This window comes from Anopheles stephensi, chromosome 2 (genome assembly GCF_013141755.1).
Source record: "Anopheles stephensi strain Indian chromosome 2, UCI_ANSTEP_V1.0, whole genome shotgun sequence".
In the NCBI taxonomy this organism is placed as follows: domain Eukaryota; kingdom Metazoa; phylum Arthropoda; class Insecta; order Diptera; family Culicidae; genus Anopheles; species Anopheles stephensi.
This window is the reverse complement of record NC_050202.1, coordinates 3,753,195-3,775,254: the sequence shown is the minus strand read 5'-3', so window position 1 is coordinate 3,775,254 and position 22,060 is coordinate 3,753,195. Positions and strand designations below refer to the sequence as shown.

General features: G+C 45.0%; 1 protein-coding gene across 5 annotated transcripts in view; it reads right to left on the bottom strand.

Moving 5' to 3' along the window:
• Nucleotides 1-22,060, bottom strand: part of LOC118504792 (protein O-mannosyl-transferase TMTC1-like) — a 108,786-nt gene that overhangs the window by 86,384 nt on the left and 342 nt on the right. Inside the window, exon 1 of one of the 5 annotated variants that reach the window (XM_036039769.1) lies at nt 20,468-20,823. The exons of the other annotated variants lie outside the window; for them this stretch is intronic. The gene's annotated coding sequence lies outside the window, so the exon portion shown is untranslated. Of the gene's footprint in view, nt 1-20,467; nt 20,824-22,060 lie in introns of those variants that run through there. 5 annotated transcript variants of the gene reach the window in all.

Sequence of the window (22,060 nt, the reverse complement as noted above, 5' to 3'; positions counted from 1 at the left end):
AACAACAACAAAAAAAGGTGCAATAGACCTTGGTTAAGCAATTTGTGACGGGTTGCGGAATCATCTATCTGCTGGAGGGTACTGGGAAATGCGTCCTTTTTCGGTATGCCCGAACTGTACTGTCGAAAAAAGAGCTCGTTTGACGTCATAGATGTTTAAAAATATTTTTGTAAGAATTTCTAACATTTTAAGCTGCTTGAGGCTATTCAACTCAGCCCTTGTGGTCGCTGATCATATGTGCATTTGGTTGTTTACTAACGATTAAAATTGTAATATTGCATTTCTTCCAAGATGCCTACTCGATATTCTGTTGTTAATAGATTCGTTTCATATTTTTTTATAAATATTCACGAGTTTCAACCACCTGCCGCAAATTTGGCGTTCAATCCGGATTATTTTCTAGCATTCTCTCAGTCATTTCGGATTAAAAACACTCTACTGCATAATTTCAGGCGCAACAGAGGATTCTCCCACAAGCGGGTGTTTGATGTAATTTGTTCTTATAAGTTACCTACTTCGGTTCATTGCAAGCACTCAGTTTTTTTAATAGAAGCAAAATTCATCTTAAATTATTTTTGGATTTTTTTCTTCTTGGCCTAACAACCCCGCTAGACCAAACAGTCCATCTAATGGCTTATTAGACTGGATGATTCCACGCAGTTGGAAAATCAGTCCGGACTACGGGGGTGACCATGAGTCATTTAAATTATTAAGAATTTTCAGGATTTTTTCTTAGTTCCTAGAAGGCTCAGAATACTTTTTAGCATTACCTGAGAGGCTTCATAATGGTAATTTAAAAATATTCTGGCAATTTATGACATTCTTGTGTTTTCACATTTCGAAACCGATCGAAACCACGCCAACTGCATCACTTCAGGAGTTTCAGGTAGATATTTTTAAAATACTAACACATCAACTTCTGAAAAAAATTTATCCCAAATTCCTGGAGTTAAAATAACTTTAAAACAAAATTGTGACAAACCCAAAACACAAACAACCCCATTATCGCTATCCTCATCAAAAATCACACACCGTATGAAAGCTCCGAACCAGTTATGACACTCTGCTTCATCAACGCTTCGGTACGGGACGACACACACGGGCTCTAGGAACTGCATCCTTCCACGAGCATCCAGCCAAGTCAGACGGAGCATACACCATCACCTCCGGAAAATGGGCGGATGGGGGTTTGTAGTGCTTCTCGAGACTGTCCTCGAGTGTTTGCTAAACCGTGTGGGAAAACGATGCAATAGCACCAGCTGTCAAATACACACACACATCGGTCCGTATGCCCTTTACACACACGGACGTGCCTAAGTGTTTTGGTAAGCTATATGATGCATTTTACCAATTGAAACGTCCCATCCCTCGGGGCAACCGAAGCGAACGTTGGATGGGTGAATCTCGTACCGAAAGAATGTGTTTAAAGTAACAGCTGGATGGAGGACAAAAATCGATACTCGCCTCACGCTTTAATGTTGAGCCACGGGGAAGTGTTTGCTCCAAAAGTAACATCGCTCTGCTGCATTGTGCGCTAAATCTTTCATAACTAGCTGCTTTATTTGTACCAAATCAAATCATTACATTTCCCTGCTCTGAGTTTGTGTGTCTGTGAAGTGAAGAAAATAAATCTCCTCATGCGGTGTTCCGAAAGCAAAAAAAAAAAATGGTGGAGCTTCCAGAACGTCTTTGAACTTCCACCTTGACTGCGAATCGCAGGTAGCGAACGTTCGCTCGGTACGTACAGGTGAAAGTAAATCGGATTGTTCTGGTTTATTAGGCATTGATTTTGATTCCTTCTTTCTGCCAGCTGTTTGGATGATTTTCCACCGTTCGGAGGGAAACGCGGGGTGTTGGCAACATAAAACGAAAATATGTTTGAAGAGATTTTTCACGGCAGCGCACAGACTGCTCATTCTTCGCCAAGCCATCTCGTTGCCCGATGGTTTCCTGGTACGAACGAGAGTATGGTCGCGTTGCGTGACATTCAGTCGTACTCGGTAAGGTGGCTTAATTGTGCAAATAGCTTCCAATAAGTGCATCAAACCAACGAGGACCAGCAAGCGTGCTGTTGTACAACAAAACACAATCCCTCCCGCACCCGGTGCTCCAAACCATAAGCTCACCAAACTCCTATGAAAAGGTAAACGAGGACCGTTAAGGCACTCGTCCAGCTTCCCAGCCTGTCGAAGCCCTTGGAGCTGTTCGAGAAGAGTCGAGCCGCGTGGAAATGTATGTTCGCAAAAGTTCGCCCCAAAAGCTTTGTGGCTAGGTACCGGGAATCTTCCACCGATTCCACGCCCGATCCATTCCGGTCGGTGGTACGTGATTGGAAATTGTGCATACGCCAAACATCGTAGACCACCGAAAACATGATGCAAAAACATGCTCAACATGCTCTAAAACAATCTCCTCCAGATCTCGGGAGTCTCGTTGTGCTGCTCACGTGTGTGGATGAATGTGTGTGTGTGTGTGTGGGTTCTGGACTTATTCAAATACCAAACTCCATCGCAAACCCCGTTCCGTTCCGGGATACGGTTGCACAACTTTTCCCGATCCCACGGTCTTTGATGTTCGTTGGCTCAGATGTTGGCGCCATATTTTCCGTGCGCTGCCTGGCGCACCAGATTCGGCGTACCGTTCCGTCTGCGGTCGACAGCGAGTATCGACTCGGTTCGGCTTTTGCTGCTTCAGGTGGAATTCCTTCGCAAAATATTGACCGCTGCGAGGAAGCTGATGGCGCTGGGCGTTGGAAACGTGAAGCGATGCTAACGCTGCCTAAGAAGGCGGGCAGAATTATCTCCTTTTCCGAGCCTTCGCTAACCTCCTCAGCACCGGAAGGATTTCGTGAAATTTGCATCAAAGAAGAAACAGGCCACGAAACGGGTGGTGTACTGCACACATGCACAGATGTTAGGGCGGCGAGAATTTCTGCAAAGCATTGATTCCTGTTCGAGCGGTTCGAATGGGGATGCATTAAGCTATACTTACAGCGCTGCTCAGTTAGTTGTGGTGTTTGCGAAAAACCTTATTAAGTTACCTGTACAAAAAGGAAGAGAAAAAAGATTTTTTTGTTAGTGAATTTACCTCTTAGACGAATTTAAAACAAATCGAGCAAGCCATAAAGGCGGCTTATACTCAATAAAATGCATTTAAACGAATATATATTGCTCCTTACTACCTTAATCTCAGCTGAATTGCACTAAGAACTAGCCGGGAGCCTCACATTAAAAACTTCTCAATCATGAGTCTCCAACAACACAACTTTGTTTTCCCACATCGCACTCAATAAGTTGTCCACTCGCAGCCGCTCTACTCGCCAACGAATTAATTATGGATTGACCTGGAAAAAGCCTTGGTTATGAGAAAAGTGCATCACCCAACCCCACCCAGAACATTCTCAATTCTTTCAACGGGTTCTCCGCCAACTCGCCGATAGTGCCGGGACACATCTCCAGCAAATCAGTTTAACGTCTAATTGGCGATAACTTTAGAAATAATGGATTCTTAAAGCTTTTTGCGGTCTGTATGTGTGAGTCGGGGGGGGGGGGGGGGGAAATTGTATTTCAGTCACTTTTCTTTACTCCTCCTCACCTTCATTCTCCCTGAAGCCTCCCTCGGCAGAGATGGATTTTCTAACTCCCAACAGCAGGATCTGAGCTTGTGCTAGGCTTAAAGCCAGCCTCCATCCATTAAATCATAATTATCCTTTGGACTTAATTGTAGAATAACTGCGGCACCAGAGCCACATTCCGGGTTTGGGTTTTTTTCCCGTACCCACCACCCACCCTGGTTACGTTGCCCGTGGGTGGCTCTAATACGGGTGAACACCGAGGGTGAATGGCTCGGAATTCTGCAATGCTGACGAGCCATGTGCCAATAGATGGATCGTCTCTGTGTCGTGCCAGAACACCTCACATCCTGTTCGAATGTCTGCCTGTGTGTGTGTGTGTGGTGTGGTCTATGCGCAGGATTGAGGGTGTGAGCATATTTGCTCATGTACACACACACGCACACATGCATATGAACACATTTCGAAACGAGCGTCGAATCGCTGGCAGGTCGAGTGCCGCATAAGCACTCTTTTGGGACAGATCCATCCGATCGCTACGACAGACAATCCTCACATGCTCTACGGATGCATGCTACAAATCCTTCCCCAGTTTGCCAGCTATTCCAACCTCACCTTCCTGCACCTCCGCACCCCCTTCCTCCACCCACCGATCGAGCAGCTAGCGAAAGTCTCAATGGTCAGTCTCTGTAGAGCCATCGTTAAAATTGGACAGCAAAGGGGCCGTGCACAGGGAAGCCAGCGCAACGGTACACCCCGGATTCGACCGGATGAAGCGAACCGGATGTGGGAAAGTTTAAAATAATATTTAATTCAAATATAATTTATTTCTTTACCCACACGTACGTCCCGGGTTTTGCCGAGCCAAACTTGCTCGGCGCAGCGATAACCGCCTTCATTCAACACACACTCGCAACCGACGACGAAATGTGTGTCTGGTCCGATCCGGTCCGAGCGTTTTCCCGCAAAAAGGACACAACTCGGTTGCGACACAATTTATCGTGTTCGGAAAATTGTAAGCAAAAGGTGAATGATGCCACCACGACGACGACTGGCCAAACCGGCAGGGCGGATGGCTTTTGGTCAGCTCTCGCTCTCGTCGGTTGATTGCTGACCTCTTGGGCATGGGAAGTTTGCACGCGGTGTACGGGTGGGCGAACACTTTCCATTAGGGAAAATTAATATCTTCAGCTATCTTTTCCGAGAGTTTTGAGCACAGACAGACAATGGCGCTTGCGTCGTCGTTAATCTTTCGCTTCAATGGATGGTTTATCGGTGTGGCTGGTGCGGAAGTTTGATAATGGAGAAGCAATTACAGCGCAGCAAATCATATTCAATCTTTGCCAGAGTTTGTACCACTTTCTTGGTAGTACAAAATGTCATCGAGGATTGATGATTGACGGGAAAATTGTGTTAAGTAAATTTAGTGTTCAAAAATATTTTACTGTAAGACTCAAGCGATTAGCTCCCACAAACAAAGCTCTGAATATTTGATACTAAATGCGATAATGTCGGATACGATTCTTTAAAATGAATAAGCCAACCTTCCTCCCAACACATCGATCGATTCCATCGACACTCGGGCACACGTACACGCCGGTGAGTACGAAGAATCTATTAACCCTTTAATTGCACTTACTCACCCCCATTTCCTGGAGTGTTTTCGAGAGCAAACCTCTTCGAAAGGCGCTTGCGAGGATTAAGCTGCTATTTTTCCCTGCCGGGCCCCATCATACTCACACACAAACTCACCAAAGCCAATGGGAGAAAAGCCCTCGAGCGAGATTCAATTATGCTTGAGGTTAACGCACATTAACCAACTCATTAATTTTTCGCGTACGGCCTTACCACGAAGAACCAGCTCGCCCCACTGTTTGCGATTTAATTGCGATCAATTAAAGTTAAAAGCGGGTCAGCACACTCGGCATATGCATCGTGTCGTTCTTCCGTGTTGGAAAATTCCCTTAGGTTTTTTCACCCTCTTTCTTTGTCGGCGGTGGATCATTTTCAGGCCCTTTTTACTGCCTCGACGCTCTTCTTCGAGTGAGTGAAAGCCTCGGCTCGTTTTGCTACCAGTCTAGCATCTGTCCCGATGCCACCTCAGCAGCTGGACGCTAAGTTTACGCCTCGGAGTTACCGAGAGAGATTTTCCTCCCCAGCTTTGCCTCGCTCATTGATGATCCATTTTATCCATTTCCTTCCCGTCACTGGCCTTGAGTCTCCTTTTCCGGGGTGGCCGAGACAAGCTTAAGCGACCAGCAAATAACTTCCCCCAAGCTAGCTCGTCAACGATCGAAATAGACGGACACCCGCACTCGTAACGCGGAGGATTACATTAAAAAATAATTAGACAGTTTCTTGGGTGCGAGTTCGGAGCAAATTTTTTACGCCTCGCCAAATTGTGATTGAGGACATTCGCGCCAGCCACTTGCGTCCTCAGCGTCTGACGATAAAAATCCCTCCAGGGAGCGTTTGCACCAACCAACCGCCGAAAGAAAAACAGAACCAACACCGGGGTCACAGTGGCACTCGCGGGCGTAGAAAATCTCCTTGGTGGCGCTTTTTCTTGGAAAGATTAATTTTGATTTTGTTTTTCCTCTCGGCCCACATCCCGCTCCCATCCATTTGACACCGCCCGATCTGTGCGGTCGGGGGAAAAACGAAAAACAACCAACAACTTTCCCGCGAGCGATAAATAGAACAAGTGAACTTTCGTGTTACACCATCGCCACATTTGTGGCCGATGTTAATTTGTTGGCTCGTTTCCAAACATGGCCGCGGGTACAGTAATGCCGCTGCTGCTACTTCGTTCCTGTCAAAGTCGGACACGTTTTTGCAGCCTGACGAAATGATGGCAGTAAAGAGCAACTAAAGTAAAAACCGTCCCAAGTTAATGGGTCGAGAGTAATGTAAACAGGATTGTTTTGCTGTCGGTTTTAAAATTTGATGCTTTCGTTCGGCTCACGTTTAGTGTGCAGTTTTGAGTGAGAGTTTTGGCTGTTTCGTTACTTTTATGTCTTTTATATCCATTTCTGTGGCCTATTTTTTGCTTCTTTTTGTTAGTTTTATTCCTTCACTTTTTTAACTACTATTTTAATTTTAGAAAGAGGGTTTTCATTTATTCTTATTCTTACTCTTCAAACAAAAGTCAAATACGAATCACAAACAAATCGCAAAAATATGATAAGCTCAGTGAAACGTTAGTGAAGTTCTACATTGCTAAAGGCATGTACACTTTCTCATCTAATGCTCTTAGTACGATGTTATCGAAGCTCATAAAAGCATCCTCTTATCTTGGAGCTGTTTAGCACCGGCCGGTCGATACGTCGTTCTCGTTTGGCCAAAAGTCACTTCTGCTGATGTACAAATCAAACGATTGTCATTTTCTCCGCCTTGAGAAGAAAACAAAACAGCGTCCTCGCATAATACCGTCATTAATCACTGGTAGGATGTTGTTTTTCCCCCTCCTCATAACCCCTGGATTTCCATCCCCCAATTTTCCTCCCGCAGAAGGAAGCAATCACACTCAGCTTCAAATGGCCTACGAGATTGGCCGCACTATCGGTATAGTGTCGTCCCACAAACCAACCTCATCGAGGGCTCTCTGTCTCCCTCAAGCCTGTCCACCACCGTCCATAATTGACTCTGGACAAGCCGAAAGCGAACTGCCACTACTTAAGACGATTAAGAAGGACCCTTCTTTTCGGGTGGCGCTCCGTTCGTTGGGCGATCATATCCTTTGTCTTCATTTTTCAAGATCAACCGAGTAATTTATCTTAATTAATAGCGCATTACAATTCAAGATTTGTCGCCCGGCCCGCCATCGGCAGTGACGGTTGAGACGTTGGGGGAAATCCTCCAGGGGTTCCTCCTTTGCTGGACGACGTGTGGACATTCTCTGGTGATAGCGTCACCCCGACACAGACAATCGCTTCAATTTTTCTTCCCCCGTTCCATTCTATTTTCATCGAGTATTAAAGATACATTAATAGTCCGGTTCGAAGGGCAGTCGTCGTTGGAGTTCGCTCGCTTTTTTGTTTTGTCTAGGAGGAAGAGGACCTTCGGGTCTTTGGAATCATGAGGCCTACGCGGGTATGGAGTTAACGCAGCAGCAGTCCCCCCACATTAAGCACGGCCCACACCGTGCTAATGCTTCGATAAAAGAGCTCCCATTTTTCGGGGCTGGAAACCATGAAGAACCCTTACTCAGGTCCTTAATGATGGCGTTATTGATGGCTACGAAGAAAAAGGGGCTCCAAATGCGTGTAGGTATGTGTGTGTCCAGGGGAATGTCTTCGCTGTGCTCTGGTGCTCATTAGCCGCCGTGTACTGGGCGGACCTTAGTCTTTGTACTTGATTTCTGTCGCGTGCTTAGAATGTATAAATTATCAATTTCGACCCTCCCACTGTGGAACGCGATGGACACGGAACGGGTTTTTTTCTCCCACCATCGTTCACTCACTCAATTAGCTGATTCGGTCAGTGGCAAAAGGATTTCTGCCCCGAAAGCAGGAAACTAGAGCACGAATCTTTCAGGCTCACGCTCATCAATACATCTCATGTCTACGGCTCGTCTGGTTTTATCTAACAGAATTAAAACCCTGTCGAACAGAGCTCCCTATTAGCCGCCCGAGCCTCCGCAGCGCGCTCGAAACCCCGTAATGCAACACTCAATTAGTGTTTGGACGGTGATGAAGCAGTTTCTTGGAATTGCTGGCGATTTTTAGCGTATGTTTTTCCCTTGATCCGAGCCGAGCACTTGCCGGGGCGGAGTAAAAAGCAAAACACCGACACTGACACGCTCAGACAGAACGGCAATTTCCGGCAATTCGATTTTTCGCTACTCACGATATCAGGGTAGAATTCCCTGACCAGCGGAGATCCTGAGGCCGATGGAAACCTTGAAATACAGAACCGTCTCACGCTGCTCCAAGGAACCATGTTTCGAACCACCGTCCCTCGCCTTTGTTTGAATAAACATTACGGCTTTTCCCCATCCGAACCCTGCCAGCCTCGTTCTGGTCCTCGGGGGTTGGGATTTTCTCGCTCCAAACGGAAGGCGTTCGGATTTATTCAAATGCGCCTTGATTGATTTCGCATTAACATTTTTCTCATACGCCCCCCCCCCACACACACTGATGACGGGGCGGATTTGTGCGCTTTTCTGGCCCTCGGTGTAGGGATTATTTCGCATTCAGTAGCAGCACCAGCAGCAGCTCACCGCAGGCCCCATAAATGATGCATCAAAGTCCCCTGGAGCGCGTTCAAGAGCAAGGGAGAGACCACCCAGCAATTGTCAAATCATGGTACGATCGATGTCCTTGCTGGTGGTGGTCACCTTGGTACAATGTTTGCCGACACCTTACCGACCTTACCAAACGATGTTTAGCCGCATCGGCTCGAACCTGTATCTAGCTAAGCCAAAGCTGTTGAGACAACAGTTCACTCGTTTTCACCTTGCGGACGGTGAGCTGTCCGAAAACTGATTGTCACGCACCGTTTCTCTTAGGCCGGTCCGAGCAGCGAGAAAAACAAAATCCCTAACACCAAACGCAGCCAAGAAGTGCTTGTACTGTCTGCTGCGGGAAAGGGAAAGCGTCTCAAGGAAATGGAAAAATCACGACATTCGGTTCCACCGGGACCAACTAAAACGCAACCGAAAACACCACCACCACCGACCAAGATGCTAATGAACCTCACCCACACAACCACACACACACCCTCACATCAGCACACCTTGTGCCGGGGCTCGATGTTTGACCACGTGCGGACGTGCCACGGGGCCATTTGCGTTTGGCGCAATTTATATTTGACATGCGAATAAACAAAAACCGTCGCCCAAACTTTTCCAATAGATGGCACACACACACACTGCTCTCTTCTGTTTTCCCGGCACGCTGATTGTAGACCGTCCATTTTCCCCCGAAAACTTCCACCACGCTGCCTTCTGTTGGGAAAATATTGTGTTTTCCGGGGCCTCCAATTGCTAATAGCTCGCTGGATGGGGGAGGACACAACAAAACTTCACCTTAGTAGTGCGAAAAAACGAATGGTTGCGCTCGTTTGGGTGATAAGTGGCGTTACTGGTGTCACGCGCACACCGTGGAGGGTGGAAAGCGGACCGCTTTACTTGCAGCTAGGAAGGAAATGGATTTTGACGGGTATTACTAGACATGGCCCGGCGAAAAGGAAAATTATGCTTGGAGTAGGATTGGTTCTTGTTTTCTTTCTTCTAATGCGATTCCTTTGCTATATGTGACGCAGGTAATGATATGATTTCTGCAAGGTGTTCTTAAAATATTTTCTTTAATTTTGTGACTTGACACTTCGGCTAGTGAGGAAGAAAATCAGAATGATAAGCCAGTTTTAAAAATAATTAATGATTGACTTCCGTTTTCCGTGATGACTAGCATGTGTCACAGTAGCTCCCTGAGTCTAAAGGTAGGACTCCAACTAAACTCTGAAGATATAATTTATCTACAAGGAGTTTTCTGGGTTAATGATTTTACCTGGTAATCAGCCAGTCGATCGTTCCCAGTCCTAGATCCAGTTAGGCCGTATTGTCAGGTGAGTACATAAGAGCACGTTAGAATCCTTTAGAGTATCCCTTAAAAGAGAGTCTCAATTTCCACTCTAAGATGTTCATTCTGTTGACAGCTTGGTACAAGCGTTCAATAAAAAGTTGCTCAGTAGCATTCTTAGACTGTTATGCATGATTTACCAGAATGATATCGCCCCAATAAACTCTAAGAGTATTGGCAAGTTCAATGTTAGACGAAGATACTTTACTCAACTGTTGAAAAGGAAGAGTATCATGATTTAAAGGACCTTGATGTTCTATGGGCTTGATTGCCCAATGAACTCAGTCCTATCTCTTTTACTACTATCAATAAGCTCACAAAGTCTTAGTCTAACTTTGCCTAAGAGTTCTTCCAACAATTACTTGAGGTTCAGCAGATTAGACAAGGCAATCTCCTTTGGAAAGCACAATATTGAGACACGGAACATATTATGCTCATTTTGACCTTCCAAGCTCTGTCATGTGAAATATGAAGATGTAGTGAAAAATCTGATGTAAGCTTTTAATTTACCAAATATCTGAGGTCTATAAAATAAACCTGCTTCCAATATCCAATTCCAATATTATCTGAGCAAACATGCCTAGATTGCAATCAATATTCTCTGTTCTAGATAAATGCCAAGAAATCCATTTTCCTTTAATCGAGATCGACAGGAGGATTCCCGCCCCTTGGGCTCAGGTCACTCTATTATTGACCTTCGACTTCAATTTTACACATGTTCAAGTGTTTCTCCTCTAAAACCAGAAAAAAGTCAACCTCAAACCCATATCACACTCATCGAACCCGAAGAGCATCGGAAGGGAGTGCTCTCGAAGTAACAGTTTCAACATTTCCATACATGACGGTTGTCGCACGTCACGAGAACACACATTCTCCATCTGCAGGAGACGCGTCCCATCGTCTCAGCAGCAGCCGAAACAACTCCTCTCCACATTTAATCGTTTGTTTTCCTGTATACCGACCCAATTTAACGATAACGATCCGACACGGTCAATTAAGCAAGCACAATAAAATGCTTCGACCGAAAACCTCATCCATCTTTCATGTTTTTTCTTCACTCCAGCGCTATCCCGGAATGCCTGGCGGGCTCAAAAACCCGTCCCGAACCATCCCGACTGAGCAAATAACTCTCGAATCGAACTTGCCCTTCTTCGTCGTCGACGTTTTTTTTGCCTCCCGGTCCAAAGTAACCTCAATCTCAACACGATTTCCGTGCTCCATTGCGTTCGACTTCCTTTGCTGGCGCTGTGTGGTGCTATCAACTTGACTTCATCGGTTGGCCGTCCCCTTGCCCTGCCTTCTGTTCGATTATTTGATTTTTGTCGGGCTTGACTTTGAATCCTTCGAACGCTTCGCATAATGCAAATCTCGATCGGATTACAACCGCTTCTCGACACTTTTTAAAAGTTTATTCCGGGGTAGCTGTTTTCTACTCCTTCTTTACCGCCAGCCGAAAGTCACCGAAAGCCGCAGGTGACCGAAGAAATCACCGCTCCTCCCAACGTCAAAGGTCGAAACGGTTTTTCGACGGGGTCTGGGCAATGGAATAAAAGGACCGCTGCCACGTTGACCTTTACTGTGTCTTTCCATTTGCCGTCGGTCACCTTTCACCAGTGGAACCGCATTCCGGGACAGTGAGCATAAGGGATACTCTTCTCCGAGCAAAGCGACCGTGGACACCACCGGTGGACACAAAGAAGTGTAAAAGCGAACTAAAACCCCGGAAAAGATACTGAATGAAAGCGCTGTGCCACACAAAAAAGGATCCCAACCAGGTGGAGTTGGTTTAGAATTTGTTTTGAATTTTCCCCTTTTTTATTCTTCAGCTCACTTTCCAATTTTCCTATGAAGCACTACTCACCAAGCAACAAAAAAACACTGGGGGGAAACTATCTCTTTTCCCAGTGTCCAGCTACGAGAGATGTGTGTGTGTGTGTATGCAATCTTCGGTTTATGTACACGTAGCTCAGCTCGAAATAAAACAGAAAAGATGGACGTTTGGTTTCGGTTTGGACGATTGGTACTGTTCAAATGTTTAAGCCCGGTCAACAGCACTTCCGGAGTGGTTCGGCGTAGAGTGATAAACAAATATGCTATTTCAAAAGCAGTCGGAGAGCTCCTGGAATTGGAATCTGTGAGGGCAGATCGTTTGGTGGAGGTCCGGACCGGGAAAAAGTTCAAAGTGGTTAATGTGGTGTTAGATGAAGCTAAAAACTTGTATTAACAGAGTTCCGGACAGAAGGTACAGACGTGTAGAAATAATTGACAAGTATTAATTTAATTAAGTGAGATTATTTTTCATTGGAATATTTTGTTAAAACCTTGTGTTTAAGTATTTAAAAATAATTTAAAATATTTCAAATTTCAGTTAGACTAGAAGTTTATGAGTTGAAGTTAACTTCTAATATGTAGATAGGCATCAGAGGCCATACGCTCCTTGCTCTGGAGCTCTGGAGAAATAATAGAATAGATGAACTAAAGCTTGGAGATATAATAGTATAGATGAACTAACTGCTCGAGAAGCATTAGAAAAAATCGGGTTTTTGACAGTCGGCTTCCATTAGCTAAGTAGTTGGGCCAAAGCAATTGTACCTAGTTTAAGGAGAATTTTGAAAAGCGTTCCCTTAGCCAGGGAATATGGTCCGTTCCACCCTAGTGAGGCCTAACCATCCAACAACGTGATATCAATAAGTTCAGTAAGCCATTAGATGTCTTACCCGTATGACCTAGGAGATTATTAAGCCTAGAAGAAGACGGGCTCAAGATCACATCCAGATGACCAGGAAAAAAAAAGCTGTCAAATGTGTCCTCGAATGTTTGTGGTCTAAAACTCTGAACAGTTGAAGCTTTGTTCCATAATTTCTCCAGGAGTAACTCCAAACCAACAATTCTGCGGAAAGCAATGTCCTCCCAGAAAATATCTTTTCAGATCTTTTCACTACAGATGAAAATATTCACCACATCTATCTACTCTTTGTAACTGGACGTTTCAATAAAAACTGACACTTCTTCGCAAAATTAAACAAGAACTCGGCTGACAACGAAGACTTTAAGAACCAAATTCTATTCGGCCGCTCAAAGCCTGCTGAACTATTCGACTTTATTGTTTATTATGTAAAATTACAGTTGAATTTCGTATCACAATCTGATGTTGATATCATTGGCTCCATTCACCCCCCAAATCGGTTTCGTTTGCTGTTAATATTACACAACCTAACACGCTGCATTTTACGAACGCCACACAAAACATGACAAGCACGTGTTGTTAAGACAAAAATGATCTTCCCACTCGAAAGTAAAAGGAACATCGTTGCCATCTTCAGCCCAAGCATCAAAGCTTCAGCCTCGAGCCGCTCGCACAGCTCGAATGCTTCCCCCGAATTCCTGCAAACGTCCCACAGGGTGGTAAAAACGGCAAATGCCTTGTAAAACGAAAGGCTCTCCGTTTTTTCCATAAATAATAATTCTATCGAAAATGTTTGGCGAAAAAGTGTTCAGCTGTGTGGATGGAAGCTTCGACGTAAAAAAGGAGTCAGATAAATTACGTCTGGTGCCCTTTTGTTTAACAACACGCTACACAGCACGAGGAAGCACACGGTAATGGTTGTGCGAGTTTTGCAAAATGCTTCACGGAAAATCGAAATCAACATAAAACTGCAACACAATGAGCTACGGAGATGGTTTGTTGGTGCAAAAACAACCTAGCAGGATGGGGTGTAAATGTAGCAAACGTTGGTGAAATCCCTGCAAATACTTTGGCACAAGCGCTCGCTCGCACACAAGCACACACACACACACGTACTGGGGAACTTTTCGAGAGAAAGTTGAAAAGGAGAATCAATTTGCTGTTATCATAATTTTCAATATTTTCTGCCGTTTCGGTGCCTGCAGGCCCCACCATTTGGATTTAGATCCGACCCGTAAAAAGACCCGACCGAGAGGGAGAGAGAGAGAGAGAAGCCGAAAGACAACCGGACCGATGTTACGCATCCACTTTCTCGATGCTCGAGGCAAGGACCCGGGCCCTTGCCAACTTTTGTGATAATGTTTATTTACCTTTCCACTTCACCAGCCGTTTTGGGGGGGCCTCTGGATTCTGGCCTGAAGAAGCAGAAGAAGAGGCAGCCGTCGTCGGTCGTCGAAATCGGACCGGCGTACGCAAATGTTTTTCTTGTGCCCCTGACCGAACCGACGACGCTCCCCGACGATGCTGAAGCATAAATTATTGGATTTCAAACTTTAAGTGCGCTCGGATTTCCAGTGCACCCAACCCAACACCCTCCAAGTGGGCCGACGTGCCCGGAAGACGTTCCGGTCCGCAACGGCGTGTCATCCGATGGCTGGAAGGCTTTAAAAGGACTTTGCTGCCAACGGCGGGCATGATAATGGGACGGATTGTTTATAACGCAGCAGTGTGTGTGCGGCGTGCCGGTTGTCGGCTCGAGCGCTTTTCTTCTTTCCAACACTTTCCCAGCTGTTTGTTTGCCCGCTTGGTCCCGTTTTCTGAACAACTATACTTATTGGGACAGTGAGTGGTTGCAACATGGGCGCGCGCGATCGAAACCGAGGCTAGCAATGGGGAGAGAGCTTAAGTTTTTAATGTATTTCCCATATTTTCTTGTAACCTCCGCGACAAGCACGGCACTTTATCATGGGACGAGTTCCAAAGCTTCTCAAGGGGAAAATATTAATTTTAATAAATCCTTTCACTATTGGGCCAGTTTTTGGTCCATGCTCCGTAATATTTTGAGTAATATTACTAAGAGATTTCAAATTTTGAAACTTGAAAGGAAAAAAAAAATACTTTCAAAATAATCTTAGTTTTGTTCTCAGAAATGATGAACATTAAAACTAGTCTGTTCTTTATTTAAACCAAATATGTCTCTGCCTTACCCAACTCTGGTTCGTTTTACAGAGAAAAGATAAAGAAATTATCAAAAATCATTTTCCAAAACAAAAAGGTAAAACAAGCAAACGGAAAACAGCTGAGCACTTCTCGACAAACAAAAGCCCCTACAGCGGCCGGTAATGTTGGGTACGGATCCCGAGTGTGTTGATTGGCACTCCGGTTCGTGATGAAGTTAGACTTTAAATTGAATTCACATTTAAATGAAAATGTAGCTCCCGAACCTTCGATTGATCGGTTCCATTTTCTTTTCTTTTTTTTCGTTGTTTTGGGTGGGTGGAAGCGCAGCGAACAACTTTCCATTTCTTCTCTGTCTCTCTTTCCCTCGAATCCTTCCTGGTCCCGGGTGTACATTCAAATTGGACACCAACCGGTGCCCTCCCTCTCTCTCTCCCTCGACTCGGTGATTTGATTTTATTTATTTCAATCATTTTGTTTACTTTTCCAATATAATCACTTCCCATTAATAATTATTTTGGATTCGTGTTCGAGTCTCTCTCACCCACGCTCTTTACTTCATTTGTGATCCCTTGCCGGTTTTGCTGTTCGGTTCGTTTGCAGAAATTTCACGAAATCGATTTTTCGTCTGTTTTTTTGGGAAAACAGGTGCCGGGAAAATTTGAATCAATAAGAAGATGGGGTTGAGGTAGGCTTTTTTGCGGGGTTGGATTCAAAGCGAGATTCGAAACATATTGGAATGAAATAAAATGTGATGGAAAATCAAGATACAGTGGGCACGGTGGGCAGTATTGTGCTCAATGATGGGACAAAATTTGATACTCTTATGGGTTTTTATAACAAAACACATAAAATTGTTCAACTTACTTCTTAATATTCTCACATTTTATTTCCCTTCCACCGGACAATTTCAACGCAAAAAAAGTGTCTTTTGAATTCACAAAATGCCCTGAGTGCAATTATAGGCTGAAAGGAAAATTATTAAGCGCTTGTGTGACTATAGCCGCAACCCTCCTTTCATCCGACGGTATCTTAGAGTTTGCCCTTTTTCTGTCTTTGCTTGCACCTTCCACCGGTGGAAAACTCACCAACGGCAAGGATTCATTATTTTTCCACCTTTCCAAGATTCCAAGGATTTAGTTTTATGCTCATAAGCGGTTGATATGCCCCGTTCTACCTCGACGCACAAAACACCGAGCCGAGTGTGTGGTATGGAAATGAAGACGGTGACACCCAATTTTTACCAGCCTCTTAAAACACGGCTTTTGAAGGGGCCTAATTTTAAGGAGCATTTCTAAAAGGAAAAGCGCTCGAACCAACCGTGTGAGTGAGAATGAATCGCTTCCACCTTATTTATCGCAAACGATCGTGATTACCCGTGGTCCGTGTCAAGTGCTGGGTAATTTGCATGCGTTCTAATTTTCTCCACACATCATCTCTCCCACCCATGCGTGCATCACAGTACGACGGAGAAAATTGTAAAATATTAAAATTCTTTTTCACCTCTCACCAAACTTTTTTTTATCCGGCTCGCACCCGCTTTCGAGTAGTAAAAAGTAAACGGTTGCATATTTCCATAAAAATTGCGCACCAAAATGATAATACTTTCGCGAACGCGTGGCCTGTCTGCACACACGTAAGTACACGGAGAAAGCATTGTGAAGCGCGCACCAGGGAAAAATATGCACGATATGCGAAAGTTTTCCACGACAGGGGTTTCGCTCCCGGTGGAGGCTGAACGGTTTTGCCCGCTTTGATGCCGAACATTGTAAAGCGACCCGAAAGTGAAGGATCAAAATCCGATTAGCATCGAGTTGCAACGGCAAGGAGAAAAGCCGGAGCCGAAGGGCCGTTGGAAAAGCCGTGCAAAAGTCCCAGTTTTATAATTGAACGACCTAAACAAACAGTCAACCGGAGTTGCTGCTGCCGTTGGAACAACTTTCGGTACCGAATCGGCGAACCCATCCCGTGGCCAGCTGTCACGCTTACGGATAAAGCGGGAGGAAAATGTTTTTCCTTTCCCTGTCGGCTGACGGACTGAATTGAAATGTACGTCTCGTACCGGTTGAATTTTCCGACCTTCGTACTTCGCGCCGGTGCGATTGGAAACGGTGAAAAGCTTCCAGCAACCAACCCTCCACCGTGCGGGAAAATTCATCAAATGACCCCAAAAAACTTGTTGATTAAACTTCGACACGAAAACAGCATCAGCAACCGCAAAAATCGCACTTTGTTAGTGTTAGGCTAAATACGAAAATCGGCGCGGGAAAACCTCAACTGCAGCCAACATGCCCTGCCCAAACATTCACACACGCACACAAGGGTGGATAAACACAACATCGACACCCGCCATCGGTCCAGGGAAATATCGGGGAAAACCAAAGGCGGGCAAGAATATTACATCAGATTAGCGCGATTGATGTTGGGTGCTGGCCAGCTTTTCCCCGAGAATTACCTGCTGCGCTTTTCCTGAGGAAGAAAAAAAATAACCTCGAGCGCAGAGAGGTGTGGTGTCAAGGGACACCGGAGGGGTAGAGGGAAAACTTTTCCCAACCTTTTCACCTTAGCTCACCCGATCCGGATCCCGCTTCCCGAGACGAGCATCGGAAAAGTTTTGATGGAAAAGTTGATTTCTGCCGCAACCGACGCACCGCCAGCCAGCGCACGGGAGATTAGGGCTGTTTCGGGGATAGAAAATTTGCCATTGTTTTGTGACAGTTGATTAATTTTCAACAATCGAACGCAATGGCACGGAATGGTATTTGCTGTCAATTCGAGTTCACTTTTGGACGGGCGAGCAGTGCCCGTCGTGGCTATTTTTGGGGAGCCGAAAGTTTTTCGATGCGGTGCGTGGAAAGTGTGTGCTGGGAGCCCTGGCCTCCGCCCCTCCCCTATCGGAACTTTTCCCAGCTTCCCGGTGCATGATACGGGTGAACAGTTTTCACGGTGGGCGGGATGGGATTTTCCACATTTTTAACACTTTACGCACTGATTCTTTCACCCGAGCGTGAAATATATCAGTTTTCCTTGCGACGGGCGAGAAGGATGAATTTCATGGGACAAATTAACAACGGTATCGATCAAACATTTACCCAAAACCGTATCCTCTGGCCGTGGAAAATAGTTCCGGGAATCCATTTACACCCATTTTTTTGGGGGGGCTTTGATTGTTTCCATGAACGGCTGACTTTGAAATTTTACAATAGTCTAAATTAAAATTGGAGACAATACGGCATCCGTCCGTAATCATTTATTAATAAATAAATAATAAATTAAAATTGGAGGTTCGCTTGTTTCTTAACGGCTCATCGGATCTTTACTTTTAGATGACATCATAATGCTTGAAGATAGAACAGATAAACCCCAAAAGTATTCAAGTGACGATTGATATGTCGCCAAGCTGCTGAAATTCAGCTAACATTAACAAAGAGTCCCAACATCATCTTATCCTTGTAAAAACATATTTGAGAGGAGGACCAGTTTGATATTTGCCCTATTAGAACAGGGCTTATAGAGCTCTTAGAACTTGCTATAGAGCTCTAAAACTGAAATTTATCCAGTGATTGTTATAAAAGACGCTGGTACAGAAATTCCAAAACTACTATTTCTTCAGGAATTTGATAGTTTTCAAAGATTTGAGTGTAATCAGGGCATCGTCTGAACCAACGCAATGAGCTCTTGTAGAATTATAGCCAGATTAAAGAATTATATAAATTTCCAGACTCGCTCATCCGGATCATCATTAAAAAATCCATTCAGGAGATGGAACAAACACGACTAGAATCCTATGTTCTCTTCACAAGCTTCACATCTGTATTGAATGCAAATATATCTCGTATTATTCTAGCAAAGTTTATCAGAATTTGAAGAATAGCGATGACAACGGATCTTTATCAGGAAGATGAACTTGGCGGGCTCTTGTTCAACCAGCCAACCGGAGAGAGTGATTGGAACAATGGAAATAAACATTTTGGAGAATCTTCTATTAGTTGTTTAACATCCAGCCATAAAAAGAAGACAACTTGTGTTTGCCTGATAGCAAAAGCTTCTCTAGAGTTAAAACTCATACAGGAACAGTACGTGGTAGGGATTGATTAGATGATAACAGCAATAAAGGTGGCATCAACAACAGTTCTTACTTTGCCTGTAGAATTCCATGCGGATGATTTACTTAATTTGTAGAAGAACTAGATTCTAGTAGGGAATGTCATGAGAATTGTACCGGACGACCCATCCCATATAGTTGTTGAGGTCGTCTACGTGAACTCGATAAACGAGTAAAGGAAAAAAGTAATCAAGGGATTTCTTCGAACTTTTCCATCATCGAAATGATCTCTGAGTCTGAGTATGATCTTGTAAATTCTCCCAACGACCGAAATTTCGCCCAAAATCACTCCAACAACATCATCTTCCCGAGAAACAGCAATCAATTATTCCCCGAAAGCGACCAAATGACGTGCACAGCATGCACAGCCATCAAACGTACACATTGCACAGGCAGCACACAAACAATCGGTAAGTCAGTCTCAATATCCGGCCTTTCACTGCGATGAAAAACATTCATCAGTATCAGCTTTTCATCTATCGATAGCGCTGCACGTCCCTCTACGGCATACTAAACAACCTGCAACGAATGTAACCGTACCGGCACAGCAATTGCCTTCCATCAGGCCAGACATCCTGCCCGCAGAGGCAGACAAGATTTTGCCCAAAAATAATCTTCCTCGTGTTGCTGTCTTCTCGAGGGCCCCGGCATTCGTTTTTTGTGTCACTCGACTCTCGAAAACAAACAAGCTTTCATTTCATGGGTCGCTTACACCGATGCAATCTTTTTATCGTACACCTACCAGCATGTGCCAGCGATCCTGTTGCTGCACTTTCATTTTAGCCGTGTTGTATGCAAATTCTGTGGTGTACTTGTCCGTATGGCGAGGACGCAAGACAGGACACGGGTGATATCACGAGCCGGAGAAGACAGTACATCACACAGGATCAGGTTAGGCTTTTAGCCAGTGCACTCCACCTGTGGAAAGAGGCTGACACACACACACACTAACACACACTCACTCGCACACCCAAAAATCCCCAAAGTGACAGAAAGGTGCTCGCAAAACACAAAAACACCAACTTCATTTCCATCTCCGGCTAAACGTGATGTGTCCCTCTTGCGTTGCTCTTTATGTATGTGTGTGTGTGTGTGTGTGTGAAGTATGTTTGTTGTCGTCTCCACTTTCATCACTTCCGAAATCCGGATGTTTTCTGGCAGCCAAAATGACATCTTGTTTTATCTTGATGACGCTGATGTGCTGCGCGCCTTTAGGTGAACATGAAAAGGAAACGCATACCCTCTGAGCTCCCTCTACTCTCGCTCTCTCTCTCTCTCTCTTTCTCCCTCTCTGTGTAGGATCACACCGTCAAAAAGGTATTTTGGAAGATTAAAAGCACACTCACCTTAAGCAACGGACGCCAAGGTCCCTGGATGTCGTACGTACTGATGGGGGCTCTGCTTATCTGGCAAACGTTTTACAGCATCTCGCTAGCGCTCTTACGCTTTAAAGCTCGGCCCAGGGCCAAACAGCAGTGGGTTGAGTGAAATTAAGTACAATTTTGTTTTCCTCCTCGCCTTTTCCACGAGACTAACTGTTTGACTTGCTTGGCTTAAGCACCATTTTCCACCTTAAATTTGCTTCTTCACACTCTCTTCACCGTTTGCACTGCACCATTGCATGATGTCATTAACAGCACACACACACACACCGACCAAAAGAAGGCCAACCACGAAAAAAAAACCTCCCCCATTCCCCCTTACTCAACAATGCCTTTCTCCTGCAGAAGGCAAAACTAGAAGGAAAAACGCAAAACCTGTTCGGAAGCGGCGCTCGGGACTTCCGAGAGCTTCCCGGAGCTTTTTGCATTAATTATGTTTCCGGGCCCGTGCACAAAAACATTAAAATTATATAGCGCCCGATGAACCCTGGCCCGCAAGATAAGGGTGGAAGCAGTCGTAGTGGAAGGCGGGGGGGTTGAGGGAGAAAAGGAAAAACCGAAAACAGATCACGGCAAAAACGCAAGAAACAAGCGACAAGAAACGCGAAAACGCATCAACTTTGCTCAACCCTGGCGTAGCTTTCCCACATGCATGCTCACGCTTTTCCACCGCTTAGATAGCGGAGAGGAGGGGTTTTTGGTGGTTTTCCTTCACTACGCTGGCCACTTTTTCGCTCGACCTTTCGGATGGGTTGGTTTGTTTGTTTTTGTTTTTTGTCGTGGATAAATGAAACAGCGATGTGATTTTCCCCGTGTTTTTCCAACCCGTCCCACTCTCAGCTCATTTTCCGATGGTCAAAAGCCGGGTTTTTGTTTACGGGTAAGTGTTTACTCTGGGAGTTCGGCCTTTTTTGTTGCTGTTTTATCTTCACGAGCTAGTTTTGTTTTCCCTCGGCATTCTTGGAAGAGTTTTCCGCAGCAAACGGAGAAGGGGATGAAGGATGAAAATATTAATGCCCCACTGAAAAAACAAAAAACGAAATACACCCTTCGAGAGGATTCAGCCTTTCCTGGGCGATGGATGCATTTTTACCTGGGCCGTGTTTTTGTTTTCCACCGATTTTATTCCCCCATTTTCCACGCCTCCACCAAAAACGTTTTTCCTTCCACTCCCTCGGTAATCTGTAGCCACTCGCTCGGAAGCTTAAGATGAAATGGGGTTGCTTTTATCCAGCGAAAAATTTGTTTCCCTTTTTTCCTACACCGGAAAAACCATTCCTACACGTATCGAAGCCACTTTCGTGGGCTTAAAGACGTTTTTCCCCGGTCTCGGGTTGTTAAATTATTAGTCGGTGAGATACATTCCGGTGGAATAGCGTAGGTCAGACGTTCCCATTTTTTTTTCCTGCCTCTATTTTGGGGCTTGCGATATTTGATCCAATGCTCCGGAAAAATCTCTCACCGACAACTCCCCTCGGTTGGCTTGGGGCTCTCGTTTTCGAATTTGCGAATTATGCTATCACTGTGGCCTCGTTCTTCTGTACCGTTCACCGTCCG